This window comes from Suricata suricatta, chromosome 4, assembly GCF_006229205.1.
Source record: "Suricata suricatta isolate VVHF042 chromosome 4, meerkat_22Aug2017_6uvM2_HiC, whole genome shotgun sequence".
In the NCBI taxonomy this organism is placed as follows: domain Eukaryota; kingdom Metazoa; phylum Chordata; class Mammalia; order Carnivora; family Herpestidae; genus Suricata; species Suricata suricatta.
This window is the reverse complement of record NC_043703.1, coordinates 88710395-88733274: the sequence shown is the minus strand read 5'-3', so window position 1 is coordinate 88733274 and position 22880 is coordinate 88710395. Positions and strand designations below refer to the sequence as shown.

The 22880-nt window shown below is 46.6% G+C and overlaps 1 protein-coding gene across 14 annotated transcripts in view; it reads left to right on the top strand.

Moving 5' to 3' along the window:
* Positions 1–22880, top strand: part of INPP4A (inositol polyphosphate-4-phosphatase type I A) — a 136477-nt gene that overhangs the window by 32659 nt on the left and 80938 nt on the right. The window lies entirely within an intron of this gene.

Below are 22880 nucleotides of genomic sequence, written 5' to 3'. Positions count from 1 at the left end.
ACAGAGCCTGACGCGGGGCTCGAACCCACGAACCGTGAGATCATGACCTGAGCCGAAGCGGCTGCTTAACCGACTGAGCCACCTAGGCATGCCCCATAGATGCTTTCTTAAAAGCCATGACTAGGGGCGCCTGGGTGGCTCAGTCGGTTAAGCAGCTGGCTTCGGCTCAGGTCATGATCTCACGGTTCGTGGGTTCGAGCCCCGCGTCAGGCTCTGTGCTGACAGCTAGCTCAGAGCCTGGAGCCTGCTTCACATTCTGTGTCTCCCTCTCTCTCTGATCCTCCCCTGCTTGCACTGTCTCTCAAAAATAAATAAAAGACATTAAAAAAAGAAAAAAGAAAGCATCTATTTTATTGATAAGAAAGCATTCCAAGTAATTTTTCTAATGTACTAAAACCATCTGGGGCCCTGGAGATAGAAAATTTATGTTTTTCAGTCAGTCGTTAATAAAGGGTTGTTGGGGCTGCTTCCTTAGGTCAGCTCTGTGTTGAGCACTGAAGGGTTAAAGATGGAGATGACTCAGTTCCTTCCCTTGAGCTTGGAGAAATGGGGATTTACAGGGTATTAAAGATTTTTTTTTCTTTATGGCTGTAGAGAAGGCTGTGTCATAAAGAGCAGAGGGTATTTATTTCTGCCTGGATGTGGGAGAAGCTTCACAGAGGAACTGCTATTTAAACTGGTCATGAAACACGAGTAGGAATTGTCAAGCCCACAAGAACAAGAACAGGAGAGGTATTCCTGGCCGAGAGGACAGCCTGAGCGAAGGCATGGAGACACATATTCAACAGCCTGAGAGAAACCTCCTGTGATGTGGTGTTTAGTAAGCCTGGGAAAGGTAGCTGGCCGCAGGTGCATGCTGGTGAAGGACTTCAGGCTGCATCCTGTGAGTGGGGAGAAAGCCGTGGAAGAGATTTCATTTGCGTCAGAGAGTTAGCCTGTCAGACATCTAGGTCACAGAAAGCCTTCCAAAACCCGGTTCATGGCCTGTGGTTCAAGGACCGAAAACATCTCTCTCCCCCAGCTGTTGAAACTCAACTTTTGATCAACCAGGAAAACAGATTCGGTTGGAGAGGGAAGGTAGGACTTTGCTTGGATAAAGCAAAGTCACAGGTAACATAAAAGGAGCCAAAATGTAGTACAAAATTAGTTTAATCTGGTAAAATTTACCCATAAAATTGAGAAGCACGTTGAACTTCACAGATACATTGTTTTTATACTTTAAAATGTCAGTATTTCACAGCACAACCAAAAATGGTTATGGCTGTGGCAGACAGGGCATAGCAGCCCACTCCTCGCCCCCTGCTTTCTTACTGGGGTGGGGCCTGGGAGGAGGGGAGCAGCACTCTCCATGATGACAAAGGACCTGTTTCCGAAGGGGGCCCCCGTGTGTCCCCCTTTGTTGTCAGCAGTTCCAAATAAGGGTAGAGTGCAATTGTAATCGTTTTAATTTTTTCCCACAAATACACTACTTTCTCATTGTTTACCAAGGCTAATCCACAAATGTTTAATCCACCCACAGGTAGTCAAGATTTGATGGTAGAATCTTACTAAAATCAACTCCAAATAGCTTGGTGGTAATGAGCCTCCTTAGCAGTGAGATTTTGCCCACGTTTTCCTCCATAATAAAATGAGTCAGACTTGCCACCTGAAATTTTTTTTTAATCTGAAAACTTTTAAAAGAATTTACTTAGAATGGGCATATAGGGTAATGAGGATTCATATTGTAAGATACTGGATTTATTTTTTTAAATCGAGATTGTAGAAACCTGTTAAAACTTTTGAGTCTTGACAGTTCCTAGAAGTTGAATTTTGCTTATTCAGTGCTAGGTAACTCCGAGTTTCGGGTCAGGCATTGCTAGGACACACATACCATGCTAACTGCACTGGGCTCTGAGGGTCTGTATATACTCACCGCTGACTGGATTCTCGGTCAAGTCTCAGCACGGCTCCACGTTGAGTGGAGGTTGCCCTTCCAGGAGCCCCTCAGAGCAGGGACTGTCCCTAGCTGGGTTGTACCCGTTACTGTGGTGGCAAGCAGCAGCCTCCTCCCACCCCATCAGGTTTCCAGTCCCCAGTCCTGGAGTCTGTGAGGTGCTAATCACAGCGCGGTGGCCCCGCTCTGGGTGTGTGCAGGGAGGAAAGGGCTGGAGGCTGAACTCTGCTGGAGGTGCTGTCTGGGGAGGGGTTCCAGGAGCCCTGTCTAGTTCCAGAGGGGAGTGGGGCCTGCCTCTGAGCTCCTGGTTGCCAGTGTGGAAATTCTCAGGGGGCCTTCTGGCTTCTTCTTTTCTAGCCAGGTTTTTAATGGGTCCTTTTAATAGATTTATCAACCTTCATCAAGGCCTTATTTCCTGTTGTTAAGTTTTCTGCATTCTCTGGGTGCTTACAGCCCCTTCTCTGCTGTCCTTGATCCAGTGGCTTGGCATGAGTGCTTCCAGAACCCTTGTTTCTGAATGGATGGAAGAGTCCCGGGGGCTTGGGAGTGTTGAATGGCCTTGGTAGTAGTGATAGTAGGAATAGCCGCAGACACTTGTGTGTGTGCCACATGTGGTATGGGGATGAAATAATCTCATCCATGCAACAACCTGATGAGGTGGATGCTTCATAGGCCAATTTCAGAGGGGGACACTGAGGAGCAGGAGGTTAGGCCAGTCAGTCCTGCTTATGTGTGGCCTGGGAGGTGGCAGGGCTGGCATTGGAACACAGATGGTTTGGCCCCAGTCTGTGCTCCTGACTGTGGGGTAGGCCCCCTTCCAGGGATAGGAGGCATGCTGTGCTGCTCCACCTGCTGTCCAGACTCCCTGAGGTCCCCGCAGCAGCACACTCATGGTCTTTTGTCCTAAGCAGTTATGGTGGCACATTCTGGTCATCCTGCATGGTCTCTGCAAGTGACTGCTCCAGGCCCTGTTCCCCAGTTCTAGGGGCATCTTTGCTTGCAGCCTTTCTTTGTCTCAGGTACAACACCATGTTCGCAGATGACAGCCTAACAAGAAAGGATTAACCAAAGCCTTGATTCCAACAGATCTTGAGCTGTTTTGGCTGGCCGTCACCTTTCCCTGCCCTAGGTCCCCAGGACACAATGTTGGTGTTATGGGAACTTCCTTCTCTTTGTGAGAGAATAAAACCCTGGTAGTCACAGCCCCCCCATAGGTCACTAACCTTCTTCGGCCCAAAGTTTGGCTGATGAGCAGGGGCTTTCTTCCTCCACCACACCCTGCTCCCACCTCTTCCTGCCTGTGTCCATTCATCAAAGAGTGCTGCTCCTGCCCTGGACACTGTGGTGGGTGAGGGAGGACAGGCTGAGGGCTCCTCTGTCTGCCACTGCCTGAGCCCCCACATGGGAGGAGAGCCATGGAGGTGAGATCATAGGTGGGGAATAGAATTTGAGTCAGGAGGACTTGGAGTCTCATTTTCCTGGGCCTTAAATGGGCTGGAGGGCTGGAGTGGGAGGTGGTTAAACACCATCCACAGCCTCTAACCTTGTATTATTACACAGCCCTGACCTTCCAAACTCTGGGTCTGTTTTGTGGCCCATTTAGGATCTGCCTTTGATCTCCCTAAAATAGGACGTGCTATTTTGGACATTGCTCTCTGTGAGAGGGATGTGTGTTTAGAGCTAAAATAGGGTGTACTTTTTAATTTGTGGGTATTTGCTTTTCCTGTCTCAAGCACACTGTGTTTAAGTCTTAGTATCCTCCCTCCCATCCAAGAGGACAGCCTCGGGCCAGCCGAGCAGACAGATTGGGCTTGGTGAAGGCCTCTCTCTTCAAGGTGTGAGGGGAGGCCTTTTGCTCCGTCTGGACCCCGGATGCCTCTGTGTCGGGGTGGTGCGGGGGGGGCTTTTACAACATTCTGTTTCTTGTCTGTTGATCTGAAGACCACGTCATTTGCCCAAGACTTGAGGGATTCCAAGAGCATAGGCGGCTAAGAGCCTTTCTTAACAGCCTAGTTGCTGAGTAGCTTTCCACCCAGCTGTACTGAAGTTATGGTCAGAGTGGGGATGGGGTAGCCCTCAGCCCAGACGCTGAGTTAACTGTGGGCAAGTGTTGTTACACACACACTCACTCACTCACTCACTCACTCACTCACTGACTTACACTCACACATCTTGCACCAAACAGTAGTGATCTCTCTTTTGGCCTTTTTTCTTGGTCAACTTTGTGGCTGTGAAGAGGGTGGGTGCCCCAGCAGGGGAGGGTGGGAGGCTGGGGAGGGACGGCTGAGGAAGGAGCAGTTATCGGTCCCATTCTGTCCTGGCTTACTCTGCATTCCATTCTTCCATCACTCAACATGGACGTAGCCCACACCCTTGTCTTTCTCTTGTGGCACTTTTTCAGTTGCTTGAAGAGAGGAAAGTGATTTTTCTAGAGCATGAGGACTTACTCGGAAACAGTTGTTTCAAGCTTCCAGCCTCTTTCTAAGACGGGAAACTAGACACAGCTTCTCCAGCTTCAGTGCCATAGAATCATCTGGAGGCCTTGTTCCAGGCACGTTACTGGGTTCTACCCTCAGGGAGTCGCCTCTGATAGGTTAGGCACTTCCTACGTGCCCCTGCACGACGCTGATGCTGCTGGTCCCCAGACTGCACTTCGAGTTGTCCTGGACACTTGTCCCTGTTCCAGCCCCCCACTAGAGATGTTACCTTATTTGTATTACCTTCCCCAAATGGGGCTACTTCTTTCAGTGACAGTTGCTCCCACTTCTAAATCTGGGAGTGTGTAGAGGGGTTCCTGGCTCTCCTCTAATGGGCAGCAGTTCCGATGGGGGAGACAGAATCTCCTGCCGTACTCTGGCAGGAGCTCCTTCTGCCTATGCCTCACGAGATGTCCCACGGCTATTCTACCTCGATGAGTTTAGCAAGGTGGCTTAAAAGCCAGGAGCCCAGTTATCTCACTGTAATAATCACATGCCAGTTCTAGTTCACAGAGCCTCAGAGATGAGTGAATAGTTTGGTTGTTGGCATCTTTTCATGGGAATAACTGGTCTGAACCAGCCTGTCCTAGCCATGGGGATCAGAGTTGTGACCCTGCTGTTTATAAATTGACAAGGGGTGCTGCATTAGCTTCTTAGAACCTAACAGGAGGCACAGAATCCACTTGTAGCCTGGAATCCATATTGTCTGTGACATAAGCAGGTGGTCAGTTGGCAGAAACCACATGGACAGAGTGTGAGGATGAGGTCCCATTTGGTTTACTTTGATACATAAAACATCTGTGATGTGCCAGTGTCTCTGAAACAAATAACAGTCACAAATGGGATTTGGGGTACAGAGGATACCAATAAGCTTGTTTCTCTCTCTCCTCTTCCCCAAGGGATAGTCACTTGAAAACTGAGGGCATCTGGGTGACTTAGGCGGTTGAGTGTCCAGCTTCGGCTCATGCCATGGTCTCACAGTTCGTGGATTCAAGCCCCATGTTAGGCTCTGTGCTGACAGCTTGGAGCCTAGAGCCTGCTTCAGATTCTGTCTGTCTGTCTATCTGTCTCTCTCTCTCTCTCTCTCTTTGGCCTCCTCACTTGCTCTCTCTCTCTCAAAAATGAATAAACATTAAAAAATATTTTAAAAAATAAAGAAAACTGAGCCCTGCCTACTCTCCTTGATGCCTAGGCGGCCACTTGGGTTGAGCTGTTACCCCATGATGAGCTTTAGAGCCCTATTGTTCCTGGCCCTAAACTGGGCTCCTTCCTCAGGGTCTTCACTGGGCTGTACCAGGTTCTAACCCTGCCCCTGCTACCCCACCAGCCAGGCAGTGACTTTCCAGAAGGCCTTTCCCAGACATATTTTTATCTTCTTATGGCCTTAGAAATTGCCTTAAAATAGCCCAGGCGGGTGTGTGTCTTTGGGGGTCAGTCTTGCCCAAGTTCCGTCTCTTCCAGCAGGAGCTGCCGGGCTTCCTCAGTTGGCATCCTTCCTCCGGGCTTGCCCTTTCAGCAGCAGGGAAGCAGAAAGCTTTTCTTCCTGATTTGCAGGGGTACCTGGGGGAGCCCCTGGAGGACCCTGCACCCTCACTGTCTTGGACAGGTAGAGAACTCCCCCACCCTGAGAGGTAGTCTCACGTGCCAGGCATCGTGTCAGGTGTGATTTGAGGATTTGTACATGAATCCCCAGCCGCCTGACAAAGTAGTTATTATTCACTTCCAACTGCAGGGGAAGGGAGGGAGGCTCAGGGACAGGAGGGAGGGGAGGCTCAGAGACAGGAGGCTTACTTAGGTGACTAGCCTGGATTTTACGCAGTGTCCTGTCATAGTTTCTCTTGACTCAGTGTGGTTTTTGCTGCAGAAAGGATTGCTGTTGTAACTTTGCCTGTTATGGACAGTGTTGCTGACTGCTCCCTTGCACTGTCAGTTCTGAACAGCTGGGCCTCAGTCTGGGCTCCCTTTCATGCGGTCTCAGGCCTTGGTAGGCTCTCTTTGTGCTGGAGACTAAATGACCAAGGTGGCCGGCCAGCCACTCTGCATTTGCACACCTGGTCCCTTGCTCCTGGCCTGCAGCCTGGTCAGGCAGAACGGGCCCTGTCTCCAGCCCTCTGAGTAGCCAGCTACAGCCTTAGGCACTGACTCTTCAATCAGCCTGCCTTGTTGCTAGGTGTGGCCCCTGGTGCCTGTGTGTCTGTCTCTCCAGTCACACTTGCCTGTGGAGGGTGAGCAGACCGGCAGGGCTGCCACATGCCTTTGACCTTCCAGCCATAAGAATGAGGAGCTGTGTGACCTGTTCCCATGCTCACATGCCAGGCACCAGGCGTGCTGGTTACCTTTCAACTCCAACACCTTTTCTGTTGCTTCTATCCTGAGGTCATGGGTGTCACCGAGTGTCACTCAGTGTAAGTCCTTGCCCTACCCACAGAGAGGCCAGGGGATTGTGAATAGAGGGGGTTGGAGGAGCACCTATGGACATGGTATGAACCTCTGAGTGGGGTCAAGACATCTTTCTCTGAAAATGCTCCAGAAGGAAAGAAACTGCATGTCTTTCCCAAAAGCCTTGAAGCATTTTATGTGGCGGAGCCAGCTCGGCCAACTTGGCATGTTTCAAATGTACCACTCTTGTCCTCCGGGACCCTCGTTCATTTGCAGCCATTGATTCTGGCTGCCAGTGGTCCCTGGGTAATCCTGTGGCTTGGTGAAGGTGCTGGTTTCTTTATGGAGCTGCTTTTGGCTTAAGGTCGGCATGTGTTTTACCCGTCTGAAGTGGTTTAGGTATAAAGATTCAGTGACACCATCCCCCATGTAATTTAATGTCACAGTTCTCCATATGAAATGATCTTACTACATTGAGTCTTTACAGCAGATTTCTGAGGAAGGTTTATTATATCTCCAAGTGACCCAGTGTAAGCAAGCAGGCTTATGCTTGGAGAGGTTTTCTAGGCATTTGGCTGTTCCTCCTGCTAAATGGGTGCCTTGCAGAACCCCAGGAAGGGGAGGACGGCAGCTGCAGTCTGCAGTGGGATGCTTACTGAACCAAAGCTGTTAGCTGGTCTTCAGGATGCAGCCTCTGTGCCAGGCTTTCTGTTCTTTAGTGAAGGCTGCAGCAACAGCAGTTTTTGCTTTTCTTTTCCCCTTTATTTTCGAGTCTACCACATTAGAGTTGGGTTGTGTGATATCTTTTCCTGGCCTATTAGCTCAACACTGTGTACTTTAAGAACTGAAAAAGTTTCAGTAAACAGAAGCAGTGGTAAAGAAGGTGGCACAGCAGGTGATATGAGGGACCCTGATTTCTGGCCCCTTTTTCCCCTGCTTTGTTCCTTTAACTCCTACATTATCACATTTTGGGGGTGAAGACCTTGGAAGTCTGGGTAAAACACGCCCCCCGCCCCAGGGATGGCAGGTTAAATTGCCACTTAGGAACCTCTTGGCCGGGCATGCTTTAACTTACTGGAGCAAGCCTAGGGGGGCCTTTTTGGAGGCCAAGGATCAGTCACGCCTGGTCCATGGTGTGAGGGCCCCACAAGGAGGGCAGGCTGGTGTGGGTTGAAAATGAAAGGTGGGAACTTCTAGACAGGTGTAATTGGCACTTCTGGAAGGTAGAAAGGGGCAGGCTGTGGACAGCTGCGTGGTGGCCCCTCCACTTGTCACTTCTGCCTGAATGGAGTCATCCCCAGTGGGCTTGTCATGGGGGATGGACACCAGCAACCAGCAAGTCAATACTGATGTTGGGCAAGTGTGGTTGACATCCAGGGATGTGATCTAAAATGAATCCTCTCATTTAACATAGCCTCTCATTTAACAGAAGTACATGGCTTCTGATATAAGCTTTAGAATTTTATTTCACCTACATTACTTTTTTGAAAGAAAAGTAAAAGGCTTTGTGAAAATACAATACAGATAGGGATTTTGGATCTACTTTATTTTAATAAAAGTTTTTGTTAGGTGATACTTTATATGAAAAACTATAGGAAGAATAATACAAGGAAATGTTTTCAGCCTGACAATTTAATCTAAGTACAACTGCAATGAAACTACATGTGCCCTGACTGTTTTCCTGAAATTACCACCGTCCTCAATTTACATTTTATTACTTTTACCCACTTAAACCTTTGTATTTTGTGACTCAGTCTTCACAGATTTTGGTTCCTGGGGGGATGGGAAGCAAGCACTGCTTATTAATTCCCAGTTTGAGTCTTGAGATGCTTATGGCCAGAAATAGCTTGAATTTGGGCTTGTGGCTGGATGCCTGGCCAGCCACCCAAGGTGGTAAGGGAATAGTCAAGTTCAGGGTGGGGCCAAGTCTTGACGGACTGTGCTCCCCCCTCTTTCTCATCCTGCCTGCCCTGCTGTAATGGGAGCATGCTGGAGCGGGTGTGGGCCTGTCCTGATTCCCACTGCAAGGCACAGGCTGGTCTTGTGTCCACCTTTGCTGCAGAATTCGCTTTATTTGGGCAGGTTTTGTCTGCCACTGAGCATCCCCGTGATCTCTGCTTTAAACGCTTGTCATGCACATGGCTCAGGAGCCCTGCCCTAGAGACAACATCCCAGGCTGACTCTCTGTTTCCCCTCTTCCCGGACCTGTCCCACCTTCCTGTGAGCTGCTCTGCCCCCACTCACGGTGGGACAGGGACACACTCTGCTGTGTATCCATCCAGGGTTGGGCGAACAAATGGGCTGTGTCTGACAGATGGAGTGTATTTATATTCAGTGAAGTCTTCCTTTCCACTCTCTGCTGGGAGCCTTCCCTTTTGCATAAAGAAGGTCTTGCTCCCCACACCACTCCCCCCTTTTCCTCCTTACATAAGCTGGAACATGGGTGATTCTCCCTAGAGAGCCAGAGGCCTCGAAATGAAGTTGGGGTTCTTCCTCTGCTCATCCTACATCTCCTTCCAGAAGTGGGCTTGGGAGCCCCTTCTTCCTTGACCCATGACTGTGCCATCCTCTCCATCTCCTGTCACTGCCCTCTGTCCCTTCAGGTTACCCTGGGTTCCAGAAAGGACTCAGCAACTGCCTCTGAAGTCCTCTTACCTCCTTACTTTTCTAATGTCTGCAGGGATGTCTAGCATCACCAAGCTAGACTTCTGGACAACCTGCTCTGTGGTTATTCCTGAAACTGCCCCCAGGGTACCCGTCCCTGGATGCCAGCCCTCTGAATCCTCACCTCCCCTTCTGCTGTGTAGCCTGTTCTTGACTCCCCCTTACTCCCTGTCTGCCTGGCCCACTGGAGCCTTATGCCCTGCGGTACAAGCATGGCCAAGCCCCAGTCACTGCCCTAAGAGCTGAGAGTCTGGTGTGTGAACTTTTCGTGTGACTAGGGTGATGGAGGAGATGTGTGCCAAGCACTGTGTGAGATTGGGGGAGGGGTGAGGCATATGAGGCCCCCTCTTGCAGCAGAGTCTGGGGGGGCAGAGGGAAGAATTATCCCTGGGAGCAGGGTGGGAAGGCCCAAAGCAGTGTGGAGATACTGAACTACCTAATGTGGGTACAGTTAATAGCATTTTGCATGCTTATTATAAAGGATTTAGAAAAACATGGCCCAGTAGATAGACAAGAAAATCATGGTGCAGCCACTACCAGTGTTAGCATTTTAATATATTTTCTTCTTAATGTCTTTCACTTTGTGTGTGTATCTACTTCTGAGTATTTACATAGGTAGATCTTAGAATTTTACTTTTTCACCTTTCAGTTATTATAAACTCCGTGATTTCCATTTGAAATTCTGCACAGTACTTCACCATATGACTGAACCATAATATACTATGTCCCTAACAGGCATTTAGGCTGCTATTAAGTCTTGAGATTTATAGCCTGAAGTACATGACCGGCAGAAGCAGTGCTGCAGTGGGTGGCTTTCCCTGAAACCCTACTCTCTGGCAGAAGACTCTAGTCTTCTCATGCTCACTCTTGCAGCAAGTGGACCCTCACCCCTCCAACACATACACACCCTCCGAGCACATTCCAACTCTGCCGTGCGTCTGCTTTGTGCACGGATGGCCTGGACTGAAGGGCTGTGACTGCATTCTACCAAGAGATCTGGCCTTCACACCAGGGAAGACTAGCCCCACCTCTGCCGCCAACACACAGGGTTCTGCCGCCACCACACAGCGTCTTTGTAGCTTTGCCGCCTGGCCAGTGGCTGCCTAAGAGCTGAAGCCACATAATATCTTCTTTGTAAGATGTATTTTATTTTATTATTATTATTTTTTAAATGTTTATTTGAGAGAGAAAGGAGAGCCTGCATGTGAGCTGGGGAGGTGTAGAGAGAAAGGGAGCAAGAGAATCCCAAGCAGGCTTCTCTGTCAGCACAGCCTGATGTGGGGCTTGATCTCAAACTGTGAGATCCTGACCTGAGCCAAAATCAAGAGTCAGACACTTAACTGACTGAGCCATCCAGGCGCCCCAGACATAATTTAGATTAAATTAAAACCTGAATGTGCATGAAGATGTTGATGTGGTCCATATATATGTGTGTGTGTGGATATATGATCCATATGCAGCCTAGCCAAGCATGAGATATTTAGAATCTAACATTCAATGAAAACACAGGCTACTCTCTCTTTTGTACACATGGGTCTTATCTATAAAACTAGAGAGCTAACTGCAGTGAAAGTGTGGTTATGAGTGGGGATTTCCTCCTTTACTTTCCAAACTTGCAGTAAGGGAAATGTGGTAGCTTTTCTTTTTAGCATTCTTGTGCTTGCTGTCCTTGGCCAACTGCAGGGTCAGATTCCTCGAAACCACCCAGAGTGGGTTCCAGCACTACTTGGGTACCAGACAGCTGGCGTCTCTCTGGTTGTTCCCCACCTGTAAGGCCAGCTGTCACTTAGGGACCACTGCTGCCATTCTTCTGGTGATGGAAGCTCAGCTGTGGGTTCCTTTATGTTACTAATTTCAGAGTATAAGCATCTTATTAATTTGAGGGTATTTTGACTTTTAAATAAGACTTTTGAGAACTTTCTTCATTTGTCATACTTTGAACGGGTTAACCCAGAGTTCTGTTGTCATTGTAGAATGTTCTTTTCTTGAAGTAAGTCTGTAACTGAGAAAATAGAAATCTGTTGGGAAATTAAATGATCTCTTCTTCATAAAAATTTTTTAAGTTTCACTAAAATGTTTGGAGAGTCACCTCCTGATGAGAAAGTTAAATTAGAAACAGGACTGTGTAGATGTTTTGAATCCCACCTGCAGTGGAAGATTTGCCACAGCCCTGTGCACGGAGTGGACCATGCTGTTTTCCAAGGTCCCTAGCAGCTGGTTTGTATTCCCTGAGTCCTCCCTACAACAGAAGGCTCAATTTCTAGCTTTTTCTGGTCTTTTTCCAGGTATCTTCATGGGGAACCATAATGACATTGACTGATTTATGTTGTTTCCCGAAATCTCAGTAATGAATTAGGCCTAGTTTTATGGAAATGCACATACATTGCAGGCACTCTTACAAGATGGCCTAAGAATCTGATGTATCCTGGTGACAGTGACACTTTGTGGAGCAGCAGAGGTGCTGTGAACTCTCCTGGGGTGCCGAAAGTCTGGGCACTTTGAAAAATCTTGTTCCTCATCCAGCACAGCGTTACCCCGTTCTCTTGTCTTCTCTCCTCCTCTTGCTTTTTTCCTGTCCTGCTTCTTTCCTTGCTCTTAGTTCCTCTAGGAAGTTCCTCTAGGAAGAGGAACCCCTTCCACTTTCTCATGAGCCTATGTCCTCAAACAGTGGTGCATCTCAGTGCCCTAAAAAGGTGGAAACTGGTGGGTTTGCAGGGGAGCCGGACGAAGGGAGACCTGGCTCAGGCCAGGCAGGGGCTCCCCAGAGTTGCCCTGAAGCCCTGCAGCTTGGGGTGGGTGAATCAGGCCCAGACCACAGAGCTTTTAGATCCTGTGCTGAATTCCTGCAGACGAGTTACATCAGAGGAGTCTAGGAATAGAAGCCAATTCTTAGAAGGCTGAGTTGCATGAAGGGCAAGGCAGCTGCTTCTCAAATGTCTGATTGGTCTACTTCTGATGGCCTCAGTCCGGTGGGAACTGTCATGTGAGGAGTCTGCCTGCCTTGACCTAGAGCCGTTGTGCCAGTGACCTCAGCAAATGGCAGGAAGTAGGCATGGGGGAGCAACACTCAGCAAGCCCACAAATGTACAGTGATTGGCTCCTAAGGAGGCCACAGTTAGTTAAGTGCTGGGGGGAGATAAAATATAGGTTACCATTTCTGCTTTAAGAAATAAAATGTGGGGGCAGGAGGGAAGGCTAGTTGATTCAGAGCTATGATTATTTTCTTAAATAAATTTTTAAATTTTAGAATAGTCCTTGGTTTATTGAAAAGTTGCAATAGTACAGAGTTCCTATCTCCCGCTGCCACCTGTGTTACCCATATTGTTAACATCTTTCATTATCATGGTATATTAGTCACAGCTAATGAACTGATATTGATGCATTATTATTAACTGAACTTCATGCTTTGTTTTCCTGTCCCCAGATCCTTATCCAGGACACATTATACTTACTCATCTTAATTTCTTAGAGTCCTCTTGGTTGTGAGAATTTTTGACTTCCCATGTGATGACCTTGACAGTTTTGAGGACTACTGTCCAGATATTTATAATCCACCCTTGTCATGGTTTGTTTTATGTTTTTCTCACGTAATATTGGGGATATGGGTTTTGGAGAGCAAGGCCACAAGGATGAAGTGCTCTTCTGGTCACATCACGCAGGGTACACACTGTCATCATGACTTATCACTGTGGGTGCAGACCTTGAGCACGGGGGTCAGGTAAGGTTTATCGGGTTTCTTCCTTGTAAAGGTATACTCCCCACCTCCTCTATAGTGTTCTTTTTGGAAGGCATCCGCCATGTGCAGCCCACAGGTAAGGGGTGAGAGGGGCAGGACATAAGTTATTTGGAATTCTTCAGTGTGAGAAGAATTTTGTTTATTTATTTATTTGTTTGTTTATTCAGTCATTCATTTATATTAGTATAGAGTCTTGAATATCTATTTTAGACTTTGGGTTATAATCCAATATTAGGTTATTTATTTCATTGCTCACATCATTACAGCTTTGGCCGCTGGAAGCTCTTTCAGTTCGCTCCTGGGACCCTTTGATATACTCCCATTATTATGGGGCTTTTTACTGGGTTTTTGTTTTTTGTTGCTGTTTCCGCACGTCTTTCCTTTTCAACACTGTAAGATACTCGATGCTCATCTTGTTATTTTCCTGCCCGAGTCCTAGAGTCATCCATTTCTCCAAAGAATGCTGATCCCTTTTATTGGAGAATGGTATTAGAAACTAAGATGTGGGCACTGAGTGTCTAAAAGTATTATTATTTCAGTTCCTGTGTACTCAACTGAGTGACAAAGACCAAAGTAAAACTTATAATTAGCAATACTAGTAAGGGATAATAGAAAATCTCCATTGGCCAGCTCTGCTTCCTTCTTGGGCTCTCCTCATACCATCTTATAGTTATAAACTGATGTGCCCCTCGTTCTGAGTTCTGTTTTTGAAATTGTCACTATAGTGGTGATATCTTTATACATAGGGTCTTACTCTGAAGTCACATACTTTCTTGCCAGCTCATGGTGGAGATACTATGTCCTGAATGAATGATTCCTGCTCCCTGAGTCTTGTAGTGGCTCTTGATCAGAAGCAATAAAGTCTAACCTGAGAAAAGAACCCGATGGAAAAGAAGTTTAGACACACTGAGCTGGATAAATGGGAAGCAGAGCAAGAGCTTCTTAAAGGGAGAACTGCTTGAGGCTGGGGTTCAAGGATAGGTCCAGGGGCTGGGCTCAGAGCCAGCTTCTGTGTCTAGGTGTGGTGGGGAGTGCTGTGGGATCTTAGTGTGAGAGCTACAAGATAGAAGCCTCACATCCCGACCTAAAGACTCTAAGCCCTTGTCTTTCAGTGAGTGCAAGCATGTGTATGTGCATGTGCATGTGCATGTGCATGAGTGTGTATGTGATGTAGTTTTGGTTCTCAGCCTCACTGGGACGCCTGTGCTGGGCCGATTGCCTTAGCCCTGTGTGGAGTGCCAGTGGTATTAGGAAAGAGGGTGATGAGAGCAGAGAAACCTCAAAGGAAGAGGGGGCAGTACTGAGTGGTCAGTTTGGTTGATGATTGGAAAGCTGTGTCATATCTGTCCGAGCTCCTGAGCATGGTGGGGCCCCAAAGGGAAAGAATCTAGGAGAAGTCAGTTCTGATGAGAATGTGGCCTCATGCTTCAGTGGGTGCCACGAGTCCACAGCTGATGGCTAGTTGACTTGGAAATGCTATATTGGGCCTCAGGGGAGAGGGATGTAGGCATCATCTATTGGATGGCTTAGTGGATAAAATTGGAATGGTGCGGGAGAGTGGAGGCACACACCCAGGACGAGGCTGGGCCTGCAACCTTTCCCTGTCTTTGCAGTTGTCCCCAGTGCTGGCAAAGGGTCCTTTCACACTGAATGATGCTGATGGCACTGGCTCACTGAAGCACCAAATGGGAGCTGTCATTTACACTCCATCAGTTGGCACCATCAGTACCAAGTGGCTCAGCATCTTTTATCTTGGGGATTTTGGAGCATGTGCTGCAACCCACAGTGCCTGACTCCTTTGACAATCTTGCTCTGAGGGAAAATTGGCCCTAACATTTTCTTCTTGGCAGAGAAGGAAAGGGGAAGGGGCTCCTTGCCCTGAAGCAGAGAGGATGCATAGGAATGTGCCTCCCTGCCATAACTCTGGGAATGTAACTGTTTCCAGGAGAGAGATGACAGGGGCATTGTTAACTGTTTGGTTTGAGTTTTTGTCCTTGGCTGACATGGACTTTTGTGTAGGGTTTTAAGCCCTCTCCCAATGCAGCTGTCAAATTCGGTCTGCCTTTTCCACTCCCTCTGCTTGGAATTAACATATTTGTAGGACCCATGTGCCTGTGGAGTGATGTGCACAGTCTAGAAAGGCCTAGGGTGAAAGGAGTTTATTCAGAACCGCTTGTGACCTCCTAAGGTGTGGTGGCTGGGAGTGCGGTGGGAGCTGAGGAGATAGTGAACAGGGCTCTGGTTCTTCTGGGTGTGTCACCTGTGGTGGTGCGTTGGATGTGGGGGAGGGAGGGGCTTAGGGAGGAAGGAAGGAAGACTCCATGTTTTGGAGGAGGGGGAGACTAGACTGGAGCAGGAGGGACAAGGAGCAGCACTGCCAGCCCCAGAAAGTCAAGAATGTCCTCTTGAGGGCTGGAGTATTTTGCTGGTTTCCTTTTTCTTTTTCTTTAAAAAAATTTTTAAAATGTTTTTTATTTATTTTTGAGACACAGAGAGACAGCATGAGCAGGGGAGGGTCAGAGAGAGAGGGAGGTACAGAATCCGAAGCAGGCTCCAGGCTCCGAGCTAGCTGTCAGCACAGAGCCCGATGTGGGGCTCAAACCCACGAACTGTGAGATCATGACCCGAGCCAAAGCTGGAAGCCCTACGCTTAACCAACTGAGCCACCCAGGCACCCCTCCTTTTTCTGACCATATTGCTTGTCGCATGAGAATCTCTAAAAGAGACAGTACCTGGCTCTGGAGAACGGAATATGAAGATGAAGACACCATATGGGAGGGACCGTGTCCATCCTACAACGGTCTTCTCAGTTGGGCCTCACAGAGGTACCTGTCCCCGCGCCTGTGGTATTATAGTAAACATGGAGGAAGAGCTTGGGGCTTTGGGCAAGTGAGTTTGACTCTCACTGGTTAGATACGAGGTACTTCCATGGGTATTTGTAGCCTGGCTTTGTCCTGAGCCTTTATTGTTCTTGTGGGGATCCTTTCCTTCCTCGCATTCAGCTTGAAACTAGGATTATACTTCTTGCCCCAGAATCGCCACTAGTCTGTGACACCAGGGCCTCCCAGTCAATGGGGTGGGATCTAGAGGCCCTGTCAGTGGTGACAGCTACGTGAAGGGTGGACACCTGCCACAAATCTGGCCAGATAACACTTTGAAGCAAAATATTTGCTCCTTTGGGTTTCACAACAGATCTTGAAGGGCTTATTTGTTTTCCAAAATTATTATTTTACAATATGTGGACTCTTTCTGCTTAGAACAAAATAAAACACTTTCCAAAGAAAAGCATTTAAACGCTAACTTCATAATTAAAGAAAATTATAGTGGGGGGAATAAAATGAAGTTGCATTTCTTCCTGGTGGTGGAGGAAAATAACCAAAACCCAAACTGTGTCAGACAGACAATAGTAGGAACAATAAGTTCCATCTGTATCTAATTGCAGTTGAGACTCAGTTAATCAAAAACAAATTGTATTTCCAAAAAGGAGTGGGAGGTGAGCTTTGTGCATATCCAGAAGATTTTCACAGTATGAGTAGTCAGAGTCAGATGGTAGTTTTTTTTTTTTAAGTTTGGCTTAAAGTCTTTGTTTTTAGCAATTGACTTCCTGATAGCATGCTGCTTCTTGACCCGGTAGCCCAGTAACATGTAAGGCAAGATTGTTTCATGAGCAGCCAGCATGGAACCAGTGCAGAGTGGGGTCTGGGGAGCAGAAAGTAAACCAAGTGCTGTGAGCCCCTACGGCCCTCATGCAGCAGATGTTATTTTAAAGCACTTCACACACGCTCTCTTCTGGATGGTTTGGTTTCCAAGCCCCCAGGAGGGGGGCCAGGGAGAAGCAGCATGCTTCAGTTGACAAGAACATTAAAAGTTGGTAGCTTGATTGTGGATGACGAGAGGGAAACCATCATAATGGGTAGATGGAACAACGGAGAAAGAGCAGCAAGCCTAGTGCATTTAATATAGAGACAAGCCTGCACCTTTGTATATAGTCACACACTGAGTTGTCTTCCTCTTCATCCCTATACTGCAGATGGAAGGGACTGTCAGGAAGGTAGAGGACAGGACTGAATCTGTTTTGTGGGAAAAGTATAGTATATTTAAAAATTTTTTTTAATGTTTTAAATTTATTTTTGAGAGACAGAGACAACGCAAGCAGGGGAGGGTCAGAGAGAGAAGGAGACACAGAATCCGAAGCAGGCTCCAGGCTTTGAGCTAGCTGCCAGGACAGAGCCCGATGCAGGGCTCGAACCCACAAACTATGGGATCATGACCTGAATCCAAGCCGGATGCTTAACTGACTGAGCCACCCACATGTCCCAAGTATGGTATATTTTTATAACATTTTTTTCTAGTGGGGTTTGCTTTTTTTAAAATTGCCACCCAGCTAATAATCTCAGTGGCCAGAAGCAGCTGCTAGAGAGTTCCTTACTGGAACATCTCTCTTATTGTCTGATGAGGTAGACCCTGCTGATCTGCTATGTCTGGGGGCCATATCATGTCCTTTATCACTGATTCCCATCTCACACCTGGAATCTGTCCTGCCTCAGCCGACTGGGAGGAGATCTCACAGGGGTGTGAGGGCAGGGATCTGATTCCTGTTATATCAGGGGGCCCTTTAGGGATGACTCAGTTGGTACCTTCATTAAAGGTGAGCAAAGTCAGGTTCTGGGGGAGGTCCAGGCACTGGCTGACTCTGGAAAGGGTGCCCATCGGGCCTGTACAGGAAGCACAACCTTCTGGCATCAGTTTGCTATCTGGAGGGACCTATAGGGGAAGCAGAGTCTGTTGAGGAACTCGGTCCAGAGTAATGGTGGTTTGCTAAGGACTGACTCTGGGCTTTGTGGATGATTGAGGATCTCCATTTCATAGATGAGGAATCTGGGGCTAGAAGGGTTCTGGGGTGCAGTCCAGTTCTCAGCTCCTGCACAGCCCCCTGCCCATCAGGTGGAGATGTTTGTCTGGTGTTGTCACATTTCCAGCCCTCTCCTCAATTTGGATCTTGGAATGCCATCTGCTGCCCTTGGGGAATGGACAGCACTTGGTGATTTCCAAGAATGTGCTAGCATCTTTCCTCTCTCTCCTGCCTGGTCACCCCAAGCCAGTAGTTTTTTGGAGGGAGGAGTGCCACATTTCTCTCAGATACTGATTGGAACCCACTAGGCCTTCTTAGCTGAGTGACCCAGAATGAAATGAGCCTCTTGTGTGTAGGAGGCAGTTTACTTGAGGGGTATTTATTGTGAGGGATGTATGTGGTTCATCTGCTTCCTGATGATACGATTTGTGATCACACACCAACCATGCATGGTAGTGTTTCCTCACATTTTATAAATGACTTGCTAGTCAGTATATATATGGGTGACTGTTGTTATTAACAAAAAATAGTGTATTTTCATTTTATTTTGTTATTTTAAAAAATATTTTTAATGTTTATTTACTTTTGAGAGAGACAAAGTGTATATTTTGTTATTATTTTTTAATGTTTATTCATTTATTTTGAGAAAAAGAGAGAGAGAGAGTACATGTACAAGTTGAAGAAGGGCACAGAGAGGGGGGAGAGAGAATCCCAAGCAGGCTCTGTGCTGTCAGCACAGAACCCCATGCTGGGCTTGATCTCACAAACCTGTGAGATCATGACCTGAGCCAATCAAGAGTTGGATGCTTAACTGACTGAGGTACTCAGGAGCCCCTTCAAAAATGATGTATTTTTAAAGGTATGGCTTAGTTCTTCCTGAGGGAAGTTTCCTCTTAGTGTGTAGAATTCCTACTGTGCTTGTTGACGCCAGCTTCCCTGACATGGAATATTAGACTAAAATGAACTTGCATGTAGTGTTTTGTTCTTTGTTAGAAATTAAATATAAATTCTATCAGAATCCACTTCTGGAATGGTAGTATTAGGGGTTCTGCAGATCTGCTCCTCAGCAAAACAACAATCATTGATGAAAATAGTTTAAGGACATCAATGAAAATATCTGGAAATTGCCCTAAAGGCATACAGCAAATGAAGAAACATTTATTCAGGAAAATCTAATAAATCACAGTAATAACAGCAAGAGTTTGTGGCACTTGAGCTGTGGCCTACTTTTTCCCACCCAGGTCAGCGTGACAGAACCCATACCTTTGGCTGGATGTTGCCAAGAAATGTGGCTCCCTCTCTCCAAGGTTTCCATCAAGGGTTGCAGCATCTCCCTGAGAGGGGCAGCTGCCAGCATTTCTTATTCCCCTTGAGCTTCATGTTGCAGAGGCTAAATTCCAGGCAAGTATAGCCAGCCTCTACACGTAGGGTGGAGGCTCTTCACCAAGCTGAGAATCCTGAGGCCCCAGTTGCCTGTCACCCCAGTTGCCTGTCACCCCAGTTTACTTGTACAGCAGAGGCTCAATTCCAGAAGAGCCTGTTCATAAAACAAGTGTACCACTCTGGGAGACGTGGGCCACTATCCTTGACCCCAGCTCCAGGGCAGCGGCTCAGAAATTTTGCCAAGGAGGGGAAGAGGTAGTCCGTAAGAAGAGAAAGCTCTGAGGTTCTCCCCAAAGGTGCTGAATTTATTTATGATGGAGTGTGGGGAAGTTCAGACCTACTGATAATCTCAAAAACAAAGAGATTTTGGTGGTAAGCAAGTAATGAGGCTGGTAGCTCCCTGAGAGCAGGAATTGAAACTTTAGACTAGAGACCACCAGGGAAAGAGACAACCATGAAGAACCCTCCTGGGGTCAGAACAGACCTCCAACACAGACATCAAAAATGACCCCTTCAAAAAGGCCTGCATTTAATTGGATCAGGCTGTGTAACAATTGATGCCCCCAGATCATTGTCAAAAACAGTAGAACAATCCAAACCCACAATTCATGGAGCCTAACAGCTGGGTGTGATATCAGAGGCAGGCAGCCTAAAAGAGATCAGGGAAGAGAAGAGCCCTGATAAAACCATTTTTCCCAGTGAGACTGTGTCCCCTGAAGAACACCATTGGAAGCCAAGCTCTGTGGGGAGAAGAGGGCAGAGACGGACTTCACTAACCAGTCCAGCCAACTCACTGAAAGAGTAAACAAAAACGAGCCTCTGGGGAGGAGAGGATCACCATTCAGAGCTCTACAATGTATTAAAAGGTCCAGTTATCAAGAAAAGAAGATAAGACATGCAAAGAAATAGGAATTTGAGATGGAATTTTTAAAAAGTGACAGAAACTGTGTGGGAAAGGGCTGAGATACTGGGTTTATTAGACCAAGACTTCAGAGCAGCCATGATAAATATATTTGAAGAACTAGAGGAACATGGTTAACGAAGTAAAGACCTGCTATGATGACACCATCTGACGAATTAGGGAATAAATCGGTAAAGAGATAGAAAATATAAAAGTGAACCAAATGGTCAGGGTGCCTGACTGGCTCAATCAGTAGGGCATCTGATTCTTGATCTCAGGGTCATGAATTCAAGCCCCATGTTGGACATGGAGCCTACTTAAACAAATAAAACCCAAAAACAACAACAAAACAAAACAACCCAAACCAAATGGAAATTCTGGAGTTGAACAGTAAAATAACTTGGCATGAAGAATTCACTAGAAGGCCACAGCACTAGATGTTAAATAGCAGAAGATAAAATTAAGCTTAAAGATAGAGTGATAGAGGTTATGCATTTCAAATGATAGGACAAATGAAGAAAACAGAGTCTTAGAGAAATTTAGGGCATCATTAAACACTCATAAAATACAAATACCAGAAGGCGGGGAGAAAGAAACAGGAAAAAAAAAATAATGTCTGAAAACCTCCCAAATTTGATGAAAAACAATCTGCACATTTAAGAAACACAATAAATTCCAATAGTATAAATACAAAGAAGTCCACATCTACACACATTGTAGTAAAAATCATTGAAAGAGAAAGTCTGGAAAGCAGCAAGAGAAAAATGACTCAGATTATACCAATGAATCCTGACCTTTCATAGAAACAGTGGACGTGGGATGGAGAAGGCAGTGGGATGGCTTATTCAAAGTCCTGAAAGGAAAAAAACCCACCAACCAAGGGTCTTATATCTAGCAAAACTCCCTCTCAGTAATGAAGGTAAAAGAAAGAGAATCTAAAATTAAAACAAAAATTTGTTGTCAGCAGACCTGCCTTACAGGATGTTTAAAGTAAGTTGTTGCTGAAAGCAAATGACCACAGACAACTATTTAAATCCATATGAGGAAACCAAGAGTGCCAGCAGTGTAGGTTATCATATGATTATAAAAGGCAGCACAAATGTGTATTTCTCTCCCTTTTTTCTTTGAATTGATTTAAAAAGCAATTTTATTAAATGATATGCATACAATTATATTGTTGGGCCTGTAACATTTAGAGAAGTAATGCATTTGGCAATAACAGCATAAAGGAGGTAATGGAAGCAAAGCCTTACTGGGAGAGGGGCATTATACTGCATTAGGTAACTTGAATCCATAGGACAGAATGAAGAGAATCAGAAATAGTAAATAAGTAATAGAACAAACTCCGTAAATGTATACTTGCTTTTCTTCCCTCAGCTTCTTTAAAAACATGAAGCTATATAAAGAAATAGTAACGGTATATTTTTGGGTTTCTAGTATATGTAGATATGATATATGTAGGAATAACTGAACAAAGGGAATAGAGTATATGGGAGGAATGTTTCTATATCTCCCTGGAATTATGCGATAAAGTAATTAAAGGTTACACTAGAAAATTATCACTTAATGCAAAGGAGAGCAGTAAATGAGGAAGAGAGGAACAAAAAAGAAGAGACATCTACCTTCGGATGGTTTTTATTATACAGGCATAAACTAAACATTCCAGTGTGGCTTTCTTTAATTCTGTGTGATAAGAAATGTTATCGGCCCTCTCTGGATAGAGCCCTCATCTGGCTCTGATTCATTCTGGGTCTTTTGTCAAAGATGTATTTTAAATGTCACATTCAGAGCATGTACAGCCCTGTCCTGGAGGTTGTAAAGATGGAGTGAGGGAGAAGCTTGGTGCCTGGAGTTTACATCAGGGCTTGGTGCGTCCTGGTTCTGGTACTAAGTTGTGACCTTGAACTGGTCACATTTCCATCTCTGATACTGGATGTCGAATGTTAAAAGGTTACCCTGAGCACTCGGTGAGGTAATGACTGGTGTGTGCTTGACCACAGGGCCCCCCAGCCCCATCGCAGCAGGTCAGATGTGGCAGGGGAGAGAGGGGATTCAGAGCTCTGTCTCAGTCAGAGGGCAGTGCACTCTGTGCAAGCAGAGAGGTGGGGGTTGCTTTGCCTTCTCTCATCCTTGACCTCTTACTGGCAGCCTCTACCAACTCACATGCCGGGCGTGGGCATTGCATTAGATCAGAGGACAACAGGTACAGTCGATAAGGTGTGTTGTTATGAACTAAACTATCCCTCCCCATCTTTCATATGTTGAAGTCCTAACCCCCCCAATGTGACTGTATTTGGACATAGCCTCTCTAAAGCAGCAGTTAAGGTTAAATGAGGTCGTAAGGGCAGGGCCCTAATCCAATATAACTGGTGTCCTTAGAAGAAGAGACACCGGGGAGGGGCTCACAGATTAAAGGCCTTGTGGGGACACAGCAAGAGGGGCCATGTGCATACCATGGAGAGAGGCCTCCGGAGGAACCTCCTACTAGCCCCTTAATTTTGGACTTCCAGTCTCCAGAACTGTGAGAACATAAATGTCTGTTGTTCAAGCCACCT